This window comes from Dreissena polymorpha, chromosome 6 (assembly GCF_020536995.1).
Source record: "Dreissena polymorpha isolate Duluth1 chromosome 6, UMN_Dpol_1.0, whole genome shotgun sequence".
In the NCBI taxonomy this organism is placed as follows: domain Eukaryota; kingdom Metazoa; phylum Mollusca; class Bivalvia; order Myida; family Dreissenidae; genus Dreissena; species Dreissena polymorpha.
In genome coordinates this window covers 775,292-794,083 of record NC_068360.1, presented here as the reverse complement: position 1 = coordinate 794,083, position 18,792 = coordinate 775,292, and the positions used below count along the sequence as shown (strand labels likewise).

Below are 18,792 nucleotides of genomic sequence, written 5' to 3'. Positions count from 1 at the left end.
GAAGCAGAGTAAAAATGGATACGTGCAAACAGCACAAAACCAGAACAGCCTGCGAGTAACTCGCAGTCTGTTCAGGTTGTATGCTGTTTGCTGCTCATCAGTATCTAAGGTTTGGAAATGAAGCCTTTAAAACTTGAATACTTTGTTTCCTTTGGAAAAGGGTCCCCCTACCAAACCCAAATTTAAACGAAAGAAAACCAATGTTTATGTCGTCAAGGTTACTGTGACTAAAAGAAGAAAGATGCTTTTTGCAAAATAACTCGAATATGTATGGAGTTGTGATGATATTGTGAATGTTAGTAACTTAATTTGTATCTAGTTTTTGATTCCATATGGGACCAGTTGACCACTGCTTCTAAAAAAAGATCAACTTTATCTGCTTAATTGCTAGAGTTTTTATGAAAGTATTGTTCTGAAATATTTTAATCAGTTGCTTACATGATGGCCAAACTTCTTCTATTGATGCCCAAACGTTAATGACGCTCTTAAAATGGGAATGTTTAGCCAATTATTTTTTTTTAAGGCAAATCACAAATTCATCTAAACAATTTCTAGTCAATTGAAAGGCTAAGGTTGATGGCACAAACTGCTGACAGTAACCTTGTTCTATTTTCAGAGTCTAAAGCGCCAGCACTCATTCTGTGAGAATGCAACTCGAAAGAAACAGGATCGGTTCATACGACGACTGTCTGGGACCCTCTACAACACCAGGTACCCTTGTATAAATACAGACTTGTTCTGGGAAAACTTGGCTTAATGAATGCACATTAAGTGTTGTCTCAGATTAGCCTGTGAAGTGCACACAGGCGAATCAGGGATGATACCTGTCCTTTTTATGGAAATGTATTTTTTTGTTAAAGGAAGTCTCATTAAAAAAATCCAGTGTTAAGTGGAAAGAGGCGTCCCTGATTAGCCTGTGAAGACTTACATGGGACAACACTAACGCATATGCATAAAGCCCAGTTTGTCCCAGAATGAGGCTCATATTATAGGCTGGCAATGGGTAATTCTTGAAACTTGAGGATCATATCATAGGCAGGCAATGGGTAATTCTTGAAACTTGAGGATCATATCATAGGCAGGCAATGGGTAATTCTTGAAACTTGAGGATCATATCATAGGCAGGCAATGGGTAATTCTTGAAACTTGAGGATCATATCATAGGCAGGCAATGGGTAATTCTTGAAACTTGAGGATCATTTGTAATTGAAAATTTTGGTTTAACATTCCGATGTATTTACCAACCTTAAAATTCCCCTCATATGAAAGTACTTTTAATAAAATAATCGATAATAATACAACAACAACTGATTAAAAAGCATGTTCAATCGAAGCTAAAAAATATAATTATAAAGTTTCTTTGTCTGAACTTTCCAAAACATCAAAAAGAAAACACACAACAGCAGATTTGATATTCTTAAAGCTGCTGAAAGAGAACATTTGAGATTAAAAATAACAACATCTTTATATCTTAATACTGTTGACATACCTTTTCAGGGGCATGCATTAGGTTGCCTGTTGGTTTAGAGGCATCCCTACTGTTAGGTTTAATAAATTGTCAAGATTGCCCTCTGCCAAAACACAAAACACAACAATTTCCTCTGGGTCTCTGTAAGTGTTAAGTGCAGGGGGCTTTATGCACAAACAGTGAGGGATGTTTACTTTGTTGGGTTATTTATGGCTTGTAAATGATGGAACTTTAATCACCTCCTAAAGAATCTGTACTTAATTACTAGTACAATATGGCTCATTGTTTATTAGTATTGCCTTTAGGTGGTGGTCTTGTTTTGCTCAGTAATCCTATTCAGCATAATTATGATGTCAAAAGTCAAAAACTGATTTCTAATTAAGTTTGGGAAAAAATACATTATGTTTTTAAAATAATTTTCAATTATGAATGCACAAGATCCAATTGTCGGACATATGTTTATTCGTAGATATTCATCACCGCTTTTAAAGAACCAAAGAAACGCTTTTTGACGCATTTGAAGTCCCTTAGCAAATCAAATTTAATTAAAGTCCTTTCTTAATATATTCCAGATTTAAAGGCTTCAATTCCAAACCAAAGATACTGATGAGCAGCAAACAGCATGATAACCTGAACAGACTGTGATTTACTCGCAAGCTGTTCTGGTTTTATGCTGTTGCACATAGCCATTTTAACTTTGCTTTTGAGTGGGAAAGTGTACCCAAGCAAAATGCACACTGGCTGCTGATCAACTAAACTGTTAGGTCAGCCCCCCTACAGTACAGGCATGGTGTACTTAAACAAAAACGCCTGTCCGCGGTGTTTACTTTTCCCGATGGGTGACATTTCGCGGGGGACGGACACGCTACTGACCGCGGTGTTCAGCGAACATCCGAAATCGCTGCGATTTCACGCTATCGATAATGGGAACACCCGTGATCATCGTGATGACTTTCTTCCAACGTGTCTAGAACCCGTGTTTCTTACCCCTAAATGTTAACTAAGCACGTGCACTATTAATTATAATGTTGGTCAGTACAAAAGGACTATAGAAAACCGCCGACTGCGTCTTTGTTTTATTTTCCAAACAAGCACCGACAATCCAATATCCTATGTATGACGAGACACAAACTTTAGCTAAGCACGTGCCATCTATCAAAACAATAATTGTACATGTCATTTTCATGTAACATATCAAAGTAATTCTCGTTTATGATATCGGAAACGGGACTTGCTTTAAACATTTACAATTACGATATTTATTTTCATAAGATTGGCTGAAAACAAATGAGAACCAAACAAACGTACACAGACAACACAAAATATAAATAAAAATGACAAATTAAATAAACAAAACGTTGGTTTATTTTCGAAAAATCGCTTTCACTTTCTCCCGATTTCCAGAAAATGACTTATAAATTTGATTGAAATCTAAATATAGATGACGCTGTTCATTGGTCGTTGTAAAAGAATATTCATGAACTGTACACGGGACTTAATGTGCAATGCCAATTCCAAGTCATTTGCGAGATACATGTACCCTGATACTTAAATTAAAATTCACAACGAAGCGTTTACAATGTTGCCTGCTATTTTCGCGCACTTTTTGTAGATAAAAACTGGACACGAAAATATCATGGGCATATACATGTATTAATTTGCGGCTACAATTTGTTTCAGAACATAAACTGTACACGATGCCTTGGAACACCCTTGTCCTGATTGGACGCGTATTTCATCAAATCTTTAAATAGAATCATATGCAGAAATTCATTTTATACTTTTAAAAATTGCTAACGTTTGTGTAATTGACATTTTTTTCAATACTATAGTCTATATTACACACCCATAATTTTCTTTTAAAAATGGAAATCGGGCATATATGGGATTATCGAGTAATGGATAAAGATGGAAAAAGTTGCATGTATGCGATTCAGACAGTTGACAGGTATGCATTGGGGAATTAAGAGACTCTGGATAATACGATTACTACAATCAGTTATGAGTTCTCCATGGCTTCAAACTGTTAATTGCATAATCAAACACGCTAGGTGCGAACACGGTTTTCTTTTATTCGAGGCGTTTAAAAAGACAGAAAACACTGTCATGAGCATGTGTGTGAAAAACATTATTCATTATTACTTTTTCATGAAAGGAATCAATACAATACTTTTATGTTCAACTATTATTTTTTTAGCGGACACTATGAACACTGCGGCAGATATCATGCGTCTGCGGTGATTCGCGGTGTTCACCTTATAGAAAACGTCCCCCGCGAACATTTGATCTGGACACCCAAAGCGGGGTTCATTTAGTAAGCGAACACAGTGAAATGAACACCGGGGCGAGTGACGTTTGTAAAAGTACACGGTGCCTGTACTGTACCTCCTTACAAAACAGAACACAGCAAATCACCTAAAGATATGGGCACCTTGATAAAACTCAAAATAATAGGGCATGGAAATTCCATATCACCTGTCTGGTTGCTGTTATGTCAGATGATAATATGCTATCATTCCTAATTTTCCTAAACACCAACATTGTGTTTTAAATACTGGCAAATCTGTTGTTGTCAATTATGTTGCACATATAGTGTAAGAAAAGAAGATCGTTATTATTTTAATTGCACGAATCGCAATCTCAGTGCACAAACAGTGGAGTACAGAATGATGTAACTAATTTGATGCAGGGCGCGACACTAACGGTGGTCCGTTGACCCGGGGTCAGTAAAAAATAGGGAGGACAAGTGAAACCATAAATTTGATCGATCCGTCGGACCAGTTAAAAATCCTGGCCAGCTTATTGTGAAATACTGGTGGAAAGCCGTCTTCATCAATAAATCAACTTTATATGTTCATAATGAACTGATAATTTCATCATTATTTTATGGGCCCACTCGAGACCAAGATAAAAATAGCAACATATTGAACATTCCAATTTTTCTAGATGCCTGGATGACAAAAATCTGTTGTCAGATAAAAAAATTGATTTGCGTTCAGCGAATGTCTCCAGACTTTGCAGTGATCGATACACAATTTAAATTAACATAAAATTCGAAGCTTTCGGATCGAGAAATGAACAAAATGGTATTTATTATTTTGAAAAAGCAGCAATAATCAGTATTTTATCGATCTTAGTACCATCAGAATATACTTTGCTTACCGTGCGCATTTATACTGGAGGGCGCCGAATAATGTTTTGATATTGCCGGAGAGTTAACGTGCGTATTTTCAAGATTACAAGTTTTCGTGATGTAGAATTTCATTCCGGGGGTGATTTCTTTTTATAAATGCACAATACATTGTGGATAGTCTGGAAACTAAGTTGAAATTTAGGTAAAATAACATAGAAATTGTCAGATCACTTGAAATCTTGGAGAACCAATAATTTCTGAAAGCTGTTGGTCCTTTGGGTCAGTAGGTAAAAAAAGTTAGTGTTAAGCCCTGTTTGATGTGAGCTTTTAGGTGGTCAAAGTTTACAAACACTTCACATTATTTTATGAAAGTCTCACCATGAGGACAATGACGGGATATTTTTCGTGATCTTCAGGTAATCTACAAGATAGTGTACATTACCTGGCAAGTAATTTTGCTTTGCCACTGATAAGCCTTTAGCATATGGAGTTCATTTACATGTTATATTTATTGTTTAGTGCTGAACTGCTGTATCTAATGTTAAAATTGAAAACAGATGCAACAGTTTCACACTCAACCCTTATCCCATTTATGCTTAGTGGACTCTCCCATCATTCTAAATTGGATCAATTTATTTCCAAAATTAGGGATGTCGTAAGTATATTTATTTCTATATTTAGAATATTTCTTACAGAAATTCCTTTCAGCAAACATCGTAGACCCTGATGAGACGCCGTCTCATCTGGGTCTATGCTGTTTGCTTATGCCTTTTTTCTAGACGCTAGGCATAAATGGATTAATGTTTTGGATTTAGTGGAACAGAAACATATTTCACAACATCTGCTGTACCTGTCTGATTATTGTATTAGCTGACATCAAACAATGTACTTTTGTCCTGTTAAAGTCAAAATGTCCTATCAGAATATGTACACAGACGACCGATAGGCCGTTATGGCTTTCAGTGGCTGATTAATTTTTTTATTATGTTGTACCTACATGTACATCTTCCTTACAAATAAGGACCTCACCTATGGTGACATGATTGTGTCTGACAGGCAGTAATTCGGACGGCTTGTAGGTACTTTTGTTACAACACTTTGTTTTACAACACGTAGTATTTCTAATGCATGATATTATACTCTTTTTGTCAGTCAAGTTTACTTATCTTGTAATTCTGTCTATAAATCCTCCTTTTTCTATACAGAATGCAAGTTTGTGTCAAAAGATTTACATGTGCAAAACAATTAGTTTTTGCTTGCTGATTGATTATGCACAACCTTTAGTGGGGGACATATTGTTTTTGCCCTGTCTGTTGGTTGGTTTGTGTGTTTGTTTGCTCCAACTTTAACATTTGCCAAAACTTTTGCAATATTGAAGATAGCAACTTCATATTTGGCATGCATTTGTATCTCATGGAGCTGCACTTTTTGAGTGGTGAAAAGTCAAGGTCATCCTTCAGGGTCAAAGGTCAGATATATGGGTCAAAATTGCTCATTTAATGTACACTTGCAATATTGAAGATAGCAACTTGATATTTGGCATGCATTTGTATCTCATGGAGCTGCACCTTTTGAGTGGTGAAAAGTCAAGGTCATCCTTAATGGTCAAAGGTCAGATATATGGGTCAAAATTGCTCATTTAATGTACACTTGCAATATTGAAGATAGCAACTTGATATTTTGCATGCATGTGTATGTCATGGAGCTGCATATTGTGAATGGTGAAAGGTCAAGGTCAACCTTCAAGGTCAAAGGTCATATATATGGGGACATAGTGTTTCACAAACACATCGCTTGTTAAATCAGTCTTTTGTATAAAAAAATTATCAGTGTTTCATATTTTGTATGCTTGAATATCACTGTAATTTTTATCTCATTAAGGCATTTCCTGCACTTCAACAGTGTTCGTGGTTTTTAGCGCAACATACACTGGATACGTATACTTCCTAGTAAATGATTTGCAGTTGAAGTGGTCTCTATTGAGATTCACTGTGATAATCATAGGCGGAGGGATATTGTTTTGGCGTTGTCCGTCCGTCTTTCTTCTTCTATCTTTCCATCTGTCCGTCCGGCACTTTATCTTGGAAGTGCTTTGGCGGATTTCATTGAAACTTGGTATGAGTACAGGCTTTTTCCGCCCTATGCCACGGGTCCGAAATTCGGCCCCATTCCCAATGCAAATCTGGTTGTTTTTTTCCCAATTGAAAAAAAAATTCCCAATTAAAAAAAAAAAAAAAAAAAAATTTTTTTTTTTTTTTTTTTTTTTTTTTTTTTACCCTTTTTATATATAAGTTGACCTGATCTGGTGTAGAAAATAGAAAGTATTGCATAATTAAATTATCTGTTGCCTTGAATTTGTTTTAAGAACTGTAAAATATGTTAATGATTATTTAAGACTTTCCTTTTTTTCCTCAAAATCCGGCGCTTCCCGTGATTTTTTTCACCTCAAAAAGGCCAAGCCTTTTTCCCAAATTCAGATTAAAAAACCTGCACTAATCACACATGTTCATAATATTTTGTAAAATTTTAATAATAAGTTATCAAAATAGTCGTTATTTACCAGTTAATTGCTTCTTTGAAATATAAGAAACACTGTTTTAAATAATTTACATGCGATAATTTTTCCCAATTGAGCCAATTTAGCGATTAATTTTTTTCCCAAAATGGGGGTTTTCACGACGCGAAATTCCCAAAATTCCAGTGTGGCGTTTTCCCAAAATGGAGCGGAAAAAGCCTGGAGTATATATATATGGATAAGAGGCTGATGCATGCTAAATGGCATTGTACACCATCTTTTAATAACAGAGTTATGGCTCTTTGTATCTTGAAAAAATGCTTTTTTAATATAGGCTTAGAACTTTATCTCCTTTAACACATGAGCCAGAGCCATTAATCTTGCCATAGTTGTTGTCAATCATCTGGGTGTGCTTCACATTCAACACCTATAATCCTAGGGGCTAAGGTCAAGGTCACACATTGAGGTCAAAGGGCGTTGTCCATCCGTCCAGAAAACTTTTGTGTCCAGAAGCATATTGGCGGAAGATATCAATTCAATGAATTTGCTTGTTTACATTTATGTTCAAACCCAAATAACGTCGCTTGTGTGCATTTTTATTATAACATAGATATTTCTTGTTCTTAATTTTTGATGAATAGTGGGTTATTCCTGTTTGACCTCATGTAAATGTATCCATGTTTAGCTCGACTATTATATATGAAATATATATATAGTTGAGCTATCCTACTCACCCTAGCTTGAGCTTGAGTGTTGGAATGTTAAAGTTTGCGTACCACCTCAAATATTTTCTATGTCCCTTGACATTTTGCTTTTTTATTTTGCATACTTCTTTACCACCATGACCCCAATGTATAAACAAGAGCAGACAACTGTATTAAGCATTTTGTAAGAATTATGGCCCTTTTTCTACTTAGACTATGCATATTATTGATAAATCAATGTTAAAATTTGCGTACCACCTCAAATATTTTCTATGTACCTTGTCATATTGCTTTTATATTTTGCATACTTCTTAACCAACATGATCCCAATCTATAAACAAGAGCAGACAACTGTATCAAGCATTTTGTAAGAATTATGTTCCCTGTTTATACTTAAAAAATTTAACATTTGGTCAAGTTTTGTGTTTAGGTTCACTTTATTCATAAAGTATCAAAGCTATTGCTTTCATTCTTGCTACACTTACTAACTATCATAAGGGGTTAATTGGTTAAGTTTTGTGTTTTGGTCCATTTTGCTCCTAATGTATCATAGCTTTTGCTTTCAGACTTGGAAAACTCTCTAACTATCGTAATAACTCTGGTTGGCATTTTAACGGAATTATTGCCCTCTTTTGTCTTAGTAACTTTCAATATTTTGTTAAATTTTGTGTTTAGATCCACTTTACTTCTAAAGTATCAAGGCTATTGCTTTCAAACTTCAAATACTTACTTCCTATCAAGAGGGTACTGTACTTTGCAAGTTGAATTTGACTTTGATGTTTGAATGACCTTGACTCTCAAGGTCAAATTAATGAATTTGGCTTAAATTGCCATAACTTCTTTATTTATGATAGATTTGATTCATACTTTGACAAAATAACACTTAACCTCACTAACCACAATGGACTCCACCCAAACCATCCCCCACGCCCAACCCCAGAATCCCCCCAATCCCCCCCAAAAAAACAACAACAACAAACAAACCTTTTTTTAGCTCACCTGATTGCTCAGGTGAGCTTTTGTGACCTGTCTTTGTCCGTCGTCCGTCCGTTGGCTCTCATGAGAGAGTACTTACGCGCCGAATGGTAGGTACAGAATTAACTTGTGGGGAGAAAGTTGACTTGTGTGTTGCACCCCATAATCCATGCGTGCAAAAGTTGAATTTGGACAAGAGCACCTCATAGGTTTGTGAAAATATTGCAGCCCATAAATTTTCAGCTTTAACTGTCCGTCCGTTATTTTTGGCCAAGATTATAAAATGTAGCAAATCTCCAAGGGAGATCACTCGCATAGATCTGCTGTTTCCATAGCAACTACTCGACAATTTCCGTTGCAACGAATACAGCCGAGATATTCCGTATCCCTCTGGACCCAATCGGCTTTTTATTGCACTCTTTACGGAGACTCCGAAGATGGCGAAGTGTTACGATTGATTCCGAATTGTTACATCACTCCCTCTATGCCGGAAATGGAAGCAATCGATGGAAAATTATGATTCAAGTGGGACAGAAGGTTTTACAAACGATTTCTACAAAGGTAAATCGACAAATCTTATTATCATTATGCATTGGTGTTGTGTTAGTTATCATTATATTGCCAAGATTTCCTTGTGGCTAATGTATCTCTAGTTTTATCGTCATCGACTTTCACTGATGTTAAGAGTGGAAGTGGGTGGGGAAATATTGATGGGCGATGGTGATTTCCTCCAAATCATGGATCTTATGTATTGTTTTATTAACCAGGTTTTTAACCAGGTTTTCCGAAGGAAAAAACTGGTTATTAGATTGGCGAATGCGGGCGGGCTGGCGGGCGGGCGGAACAAGCTTGTCCGGGCCATAACTATGTCGTTCATTGTCAGATTTTAAAATCATTTGGCACATTTGTTTACCATCATTGGACGGTGTGTCGCGCGAACTAATTACGTCGATATCTCCAAGGTCAAGGTCACACTTTGAGTTCAAAGGTCAAAAATGGCCATAAATGAGCTTGTCCTGGCCATAACTATGTCATTCATTGTGAGATTTTAAAATCATTTGGCACATTTGTTCACCATCATGGGACGGTGTGTCGCACGAAAGAATCACGTCAATATCTCCAATGTCAAGGTCGCCACGACTAAAAATATATTTTTTTTAAAAACAAACTTACAAAGGGGGTTAATTTTGTTTGTTCATTTCAAAAGTTCAGTTTGAGTTTTCTCCCTTTATCAGATTTTTTTTTCACAATGAAAACCTGGTTTTGTGACAATTTTGTCCCTTGTTAATAATAAATCACACCTAGCATAGCTAGGTCCAGTGTTAAATCTAGAATTGCCGGTGGAATGACCCGATGCACTCATAAATGAAAATACTTCCAAACTTATCAAATTCAAGGGTTGTAACAGGGCTTTTTTCACCAAGAGGGGAAAGGGCCCGGCCTTTACGTTGGGGAAGAAATTTCTCTGTATTTTGTCCAAAATGGGAATTTTCGGAGGGGAAGCAGCCTTTGACAGGCTACTGACAAAGAACAAATGTGGATGTTTCTCGACCAAGTTTTTTCGCATCCTTGTCGTTTCGCTCCCAAGATGTTTCGCCCCCATTTCTTTAAATTTGATATTTGCAGTTTCCATGTCAATGACACTATTGGAAATTTAGAGTGTGATGTTATAACATAAATCACAAATTTTAAGCAATATTCTGGGTTACTTTAGTACACTCAGGTGGTCTGAACAGTTTTTCACATGCACTCAGGATGTCCATCCAAACAACTTAAGCAGGCAATGTTAACAACTTTCTCGAACATAAGCGCTTTAGTTTGTTTTTTGGATGAGATCGAGTCATTGTTACATTACATTTTCACTCTCATATATCAAAATCATGTCAACTTTTATTTTGTTGTCAAATGTGGTCTACAAATGTATTATTACTCATACATGGATCTTTAAAACAAAAGACAAAATAATGAATATATACTTGACAAAATTATATGTAAATACTTGGCAATTTATTGATATAGATTTATTCTAAGTAAACCAGCAACTATTTTAAGAGTTTTATAGAGATCATCAGCTGTTTGTCACACATATCGGTTTGAGCAGCGACATATACAAAATCTGTGTTTGCATACGTCCCATTAGTCAATAAATGGTTAAGTGAACAGTACATTTTATTTGTTAGATTACACTTATTGGCATAACATCTGCTTTATCGCAATTAGAGCATAGGGAATCGATTGTTAAAGACTTGTGCTATTAATCCGTTACCGCTTGTTTAACGGTCCACTTTCTTCATGGTAGACCTGATCATGTGACACTTATCCGGCTGTAAAAACATGCACAGACATTGAGGGAACGGAAAATAATAAGGTTTCTGATATTGTCACCTAGATTATGAATTTTTATGAAGTTATAATTATATATTATTATATGGTTTTATTTCAAAATACATTAGGCTTAAGGCCCATGAGTACACATACATATAACACAGAATGTAGTCAACAGTGGTCAATGACATACAGGCACATACATAATATAATTTTTTAGCAATATAAATTTAGATTTAGCAATAAAAGGAATAAGCAACTCTTAAGACATGCATATTGAAAATAAACAGCTAATTGTAAACAGGTATATATATTTATAACAGTGTTTACCGTTACAAACTAATGTAAGGTAAGTATAGATATATAGATAACAAGCAAATTCGTAGAATTGATATCCCCCGCATCATATGCTTTGTTTGAGGATGGGTGCAAATCGGATGGATGAACATACTGACAGATGGACGGACGGAGAACAATAACTCAAAACTAAGACAGAGGGCCATAACTCTGGTTTAAACAGATGGTGTACAATGCCATTTGGCGTGAATCATCCTCTTATGCATATATATATACTCATACGAAGTTTCAATGAAATACGCCAAAGCACTTCCAAGATATGGCTCGGGACACAAAAGTGACGGACGGACAGCCGGACGGACAGCCAGACAACGCCAAAACAATTTCCCTCTACCTCTGGCGGGGGATATATGCTCATACCAAGTTTCAATGAAATACGCCAAAGCACTTCCAAGATATTGCTCCGGACACAAAAGTGCCAATAGTTAAAAGCATTTTTTCAAGATACAAAGGGCTATAACTCTGTTTTTAACTGATGGTATACAATGCCATTTGGCGTGCATCATCCTCTTATGCATATATATACTCATACCAAGTTTCAATGAAATCCGCCAAAGCACTTCCAAGATATGGCTCCGGACACAAAAGTGCCTATAGAAAAAAGCATTTTTTCATGATACAAAGGGCCATAACTCTGTTTTTAATAGATGATGTACAATGCCATTTGGCGTGCATCATCCTCTTATGCATATATATACTCATACCAAGTTTCAATGAGATCCGCCAAAGCACTTCCAAGATATGGCTCCGGACACAAAAGTGCCTATAGTAAAAAGCATTTTTTCAAGAAACAAAGGGCCATAACTTTGTTTTTAACAGATGATGTACAATGCCATTTGGTGTGCATCATGCTCTTATGCATATATATACTCATACGAAGTTTCAATGAAATCTGCCAAAGCACTTCCAAGATATGGCTCCGGACACAAAAGTGCCGGCCGGCCAGATGGACGGACGAACTGACAGCCGGACGGACAACGCCAAAACAATATCCCTCCGCCTCTGGCGGGGGATAATTATATAAATATTAAGTGTTAATTCTTAAGTTACAACAAAACAAGCTTCAATTAAAAGTATAAAAATAGATCCAGTGCCATAAATTTATTTTGGTTGTTTTCTTAAATAATTATACAGAAATGTACATATACACTATATACATACAACTAAATAGAAAGAGCAAATAAAGAAAAAAGTAAGCAAAATCGCACAACTACTTCATTATCAGACATTGCAAATAATAGATATCTATATTATCCGTGTTATTTTGAAACTTACATTTTAACTTAATCACACACATTAAACAACATTTTTTGCATTTTGCTATCGTTTATTTCGAATAAAACCACATTTTTTACACTTTGTTATTGTTTATTTGTTGTTCATGTATTGTGTACAGTTTATTTATAAGAACGCATGAAATAACACATAAAACATTTTTAAAACAAATACAATAATGTTTATCGACAATGTCTTATTGTAAATAGAAGATAAAGATTCTCGGCAAAGCATGCCAAGCAATGCCACTTCGAGTTCAGGGCGAAACGACGAAGGGCTAAACATCCAGGGTGGAAAAACATTGGGCGCGAAACATCTGACGACCGTTGTAAGGTTGAATGCAAGATGAAATCAATGCTGAGAGCTTCCCCCCTCCACCCCACACATATTTAACACTGGGTGTTTTGTCGTGACAAAAAGAATGAGCATATACTGTTTCAGATACAGCACATCATGATGTAAAAAATGAGTCATGCCGACCGTAAACAATATTTGTTTGGCGTAACGTGACTCGGTGGATCAAAAAGAACTGTTTTCTGAAAATTGGTGTGGTGCAACTGACGATTTAAGATTACAAATAAACTCCTTTCAATGTAATTTCAGTTGCAAATAAAAAGTGAAGACCCAAAATCATTGGTAGTATTTGTGTTCTAAACTGGTGAGTTGCACCCAACTGGTTTGAGTACAAATATTTATATTCAAGAATTATTGAAATTGAAATATTTGACCCCAAAAACCGTGGGGTGCAGCTCTTGGATCTTAAAACTTTATTTTCAACTGGAATTCTAAACTAGTGAGTTGCACCTCACTGGTTTGAGTTCAAATATTTATATTCAAGAATTATTTGAATTGGAATTGAAATATTTAACCCCCAAAACCGTGGGGTGAAGCTCACTATTTTAGTCGACAAATAAGCCCATAAATTTTGGATCTTAAAATTTTATTTTCAACTGAAATTCTAAACTAGTGAGTTGCACCTCACTGGTTTGAGTTAAAATATTTATATTCAAGAAATATTGGAATTGGAATTTAAAAAGTTGACCCCAAAAACTCTGGGATGCAGCTCGCTATTTTAGACGACAAATAAGCCCATAAATTTTGGATCTTAACATTTTATTTTCAACTGAAACTCTAAACTAGTGAGTTGCACCTCACTGGTTTGAGTAAAAATATTTATATTCAAGAAATATTGGAAATGGAATTTAAATATTTCACCAAAATAAAACGTGGGGTGCAGCTCGCTATTTTAGGTGACAAATAAACCCATAAATTTAGGATCTTAACATTTTATTTTCAACTGAAATTCTAAACTAGTGAGTTGCACCTCACTGGTTTGAGTACAAATATTTATATTCAAGAATTATTGGAATTGAAATATTTAACCCAAAAAACGGTGTGGTGCAGCGCGCTATTTTACACGACAAATAAGCCCATAAATTTTGGATCTTAAAAATTTATTTTCAACTTAAATTCTAAACTAGTGAGTTGCACCTCACTGGTTTGAGTTAAAATATTTATATTCAATAATTATTGGAATGGGAATTGAAATATTTGACCCCAAAAACCGTGGGGTGCAGCTCACTATTTTAGACGACAAATAAGCCCATAAATGTTGGATCTTAAAATGTTATGTTCAACTGAAATTCTAAACTAGTGAGTTGCACCTCACCGGTTTATGACGTCAGAGAAAACAATTGTTCATAGTTAAAATGTTACAGGGCTCATGGTACGAGCGTTTTGATCCAACAAAAGATTAAAAATAAACAACGTGTACACTAGGGATTTCATTCCAGTGGACTGATCGCACATTCCAACCCGTGAAACAGCTTTAATGTGGCCTCACCTGAAAGACATTGCGGACCATGTGGCACCTCTACAGTCATGTGATGTTGGCTTATTGTTAGAATATAACTGTCCACAAGCCGTAGCACCCCTACAGACAGTTTAGGGAAAGGGGGCGCAACCTTACGCTGTACTTACCAAGTTGGGCTGGATCATTGTTGGGTATTGTAACCACCAGTTGAGTTTCCATCATAGTGCAACATGCAATCGTGTACAGATCAAGGAACTACCCCCTTTGTCTCCATGAGATACCATTAAGGTGTTAGAATCAGACTTAGCACATGACTTAACTCATGACTTAAAGGTTTCCCAAGATGACATAACCTGCCTGAACATAATGAAGGATAATGTGCTGCAACGTGAAGATAAACACCAAGAGATGCCACTTCCATTTAAGGAAAGGCTTATATTGCCAAATAACAGAAGCCTAGCTGTTATATGGTTGTCACACCGTAAACAAAAACTAAGCAGAGATGATGAGTACCATGGGAAATACATGGTTTTTATGAACGAGATTTTCAATCGTTGTGATGCAGAGTTTGTACAAGAAAGCATCAGAACATTCAATACCAAGGCAGAGGTTTCACACTAAACAAACTACAAAGCATGGGCTATTGGGTTGTTGGTGGGAGTAAAGTGGTAGCAAACGATATCTGAAATTGTGTTGAATGTAGAAAACTCAGAAGACCAATAGAGTGTCAGAAAATGGCAGAGTTACCAAGTGACCGTGTGGAAGAGTACCCACCATTTACACATTGTGGAATGGACTGTTTTGGACCTTTTATGGTGAAACGAGATCGTACAGAAATCAAATGATATGGACTTTTGTTAACGTGTCTGTGTTTGCATGCAGTGCACATTGAAATGCTTGATGATATGTCAACCGATGCATTCATAAACAATTCAAGGCGTTTCGTGGCAATTCGTGGAACTGTAAGACAAATCTGCTCAGACCAAGAAACTAATTTTATAGGTATTAAAAATGAACTTTTTGCAAAATGTGATGTGCCTAAAGTTGTGTCTCATCTTGCAGAAAAACATTTTGATTTTCTCCTAAACGCTCCAAGTGCTAGCCATTACCGTGGTGTATGGGAGCGACAAATTAGGACCATTAGAAATGTAATGAACTCTGTATTGCTGCTGTGTCCAGAACGTCTAGATGACTCTTCATTGCGAACATTGTTTTTACGAAGTGATGGCTATCATCAACAGTCGTCTGTTGACTGTATGTGACATAAATGATCCAAGTGCACTAGAACCACTTACACCAAAACACATACTTACCGGAAAATCAGATGTTCCTGCACCACCACCCGGAGAATTCATACGCGAGGATCTCTTCCTGAAGTAACGATTGAGACGTGTACAGTATCTCATTGAACAGTTTCGGTCGGGATGTACAAGAGTACATTGCTGCCATTTCATTAAGACAAAAATGGCATTCGGCTTGCCATAATATTGGTGTGAACGATATAGTGTTGATCAAGGACAAAGGGTTACCAAGGAACCAGTGGCCTCTTGCTGTCGTTGTTATAGTCACACCCGATAAGGATGGTCTCGTAGGTAGGATTAGGGTGAAGGTCAGAATTCGAGGAACAGCTCCAGTGACAATTCACAAACGTAGTGTACATAAATTAGTCCTGCATATTGAGCATCAGTAACTAAATACTTATGAGTGTAAAACATGTGCTGTGACTGAAAATTATGTGTTTGAATATGTAAATTTTGATCCTTGTTATCATAAACTTTAGTCTTACCTTATTTAGATGAAAATTTGTATTTGAATTTTTTGTTGATGTGAACATGTGTATTTTTTTACATGTACATGTAACTGTGCTTACATGAGACTTACATTAATATGGTAATATTTCTAGATTTTATTAAGTAGCAACTGTATGTACCTGGTATTATCATTCTGTATGCGAAGAAGTTTTGATTTCTTGAAGGTTCATGCAAGTTGTATATCTGATGTATTTAATGCCTTTTAACATTTAGAATTCATTGTTTGCATTTTTTGCTTAAAGGCAATTAATAGTTGTGCCCATGTTAACTTGGCTGTGTGTTTTCCTAATCTTTATTTTTGGAAATCATAGATGATTTGGAGGGAGTGTAAATGTCTCTTGTTAACTTTAATTATTTGTAAGTTTGTAGTTGACCCCAAGGTCGAGAACTGTCTTCTGTGAAACATTTTGTTGATACTGGTTGTAAATTATAATGTGACCTTAGCCCGGTATCTTTGAAAAGCTTTGCAAAATTCGTCTAATGATCATGATTACACGTGTTATATAACGCCATTTAAATGTGTAACAATGTTGATATTAATTAACTCAATTTTAAACGTCTTAAGGACCTTGTTTCGAAAACACAGGTATTTATGTTGAACTATTATGTATAACGTATTAAAATAATGCTGTATTATATGCTGCTAATGTATATTGACTGAAATTTCTAGCAATGTAAAATGTGCGCCAATAGCGTCTTTCTTTGTGTTGAAATGCAAAATATATAAAATTAAGTGTTTTGTTGTATTATGTCGAAAAATGGACATTACTATTGTGATCTTCAAATATTAACGTCAGTTGTACTGTAAACGACTAAACGCATTTATTTCCATTTCTTTGTCATAACCTCTGTTCAATTTTAGAATCAAAAGAACGTAATTAATGTTTGATTCTTAATTACAATATTGGATATATACGTTTTGGGAACTTTCTAGATTATATTTTTCCCTTAAGTATGAACCTTCATTCTTTAACAACCATACATTTGTTGTATTAGTTAATTTCAGTTTTTACAGTTATCGATGAATAAAGAACATATGGAATAGTGAATAGTGTTTTTGAGCCGTTGTAGATAGCAACTTAATATTTGGCATACATATGTATCTCATTGAGCTGCACATATTAAGTCATGAAATGTATAGGTCAAGGTCATCCACAAAGGTCAATGGTCAAATACTTTAATATTAGCCATAACTTGTGAACTTTTGCAGGTAGCAACTTGATATTTGATATGTATGTGTAACTCATCAAGCTGCACATTGAGATGTGAATCTACAGTCACATTTTGAGGGGTAAAATGTTAAGGTCAGGGTCATTTTAAAAGGTCAAAGGTCAAATAGAAATATCAAAACCTGTCACATTAGATATACCAAATCTTTTTTTCCAGTTGATACAGATACATCATATTTAGATGCATGTATATCTCATACAGCTGAATATTTTCACAATAAGCCACAATGAAAATGTGTTCTTAAAATGTTGTTATGTTATACATTATTTTGTTAGATTTTCTTTTGGTTCTAGATTTATGAATAAAATTATGAGTTAACGTATTTTTCTTCTGGTTTACAAGTCCAAAGTTGGTTATGATGCAATTGATAGGTTTTCCCTCCTCCTCCGGAATGTGCAGAACCTGAGGGTTGCATTACATAACCTAAAACGTTGGTACATTTAAACTTTAAGGTGCACCTCATTAGCTTTTGGATAAAGAAAAGTATATCAATTTTTAAGGGGTGCACTTTGCATCAAAATATTATGAGTTGCAAAATAAAAAAAAGACAAAAAGTTAATGGGTCTATTGGTCCATTGGTATTTAAAATGATGTGTTCCATCTCAGTGGTTCGGTTCTGGGATCCCCTATTAATATTGTGTTTGCATCTAGCATGAATGTTTGTTGAAGATGAAGTCTTTAATAATATACTCAGAAGAGAAATTGTCATAACAACTGCATGTATGATAACGCCCAGTTGTATGTGGTAAACAACCAGCAGATGCACCAAAAACATATATTAGGGGTAAAGATGGGAGTACAGCCTGAATTTAAATGCCCAGGTACCATCTGAAAAAAGACTACTATTGAACACTTTAGAATCTGATCTACATCATGTTGCACCCCTTAACACATTCAGTCCTGGTGCCACATTTTGGCTTTTTTTTTAAATGAGTACAAAAAAGATCCAACAGCTGCTGTACTCTTTGCCTATGCATGACCAAAGAATAAATATTTCCTCTTGTGCAAAGACTTTTTTTTTCAAATATCCTTTTTTACTGCAACATAAAGCCTAATACATATTCATAAGGTATAAGATTTTCTATGAACATTCTGGGCTGAATGAGTTAAGGATCATAAGGACAGTTAACTTTATAAAATTGGACAATTAGAGCTCATTAAAGTTGGACAGTAAAACCTCATTAAT

General features: G+C 35.5%; 1 long non-coding RNA gene across 1 annotated transcript in view; it reads left to right on the top strand.

Annotated features, from left to right (window-relative positions):
* The first annotated feature begins 216 nt into the window (after positions 1-216).
* The window catches only part of LOC127834560 (uncharacterized), a 27,775-nt gene continuing 9,199 nt past the window's right edge, over positions 217-18,792 (top strand). The window contains exon 1 of the long non-coding RNA XR_008027994.1: positions 217-711. This is a non-coding gene — a long non-coding RNA (uncharacterized LOC127834560). The remainder of the gene's footprint in view (positions 712-18,792) is intronic.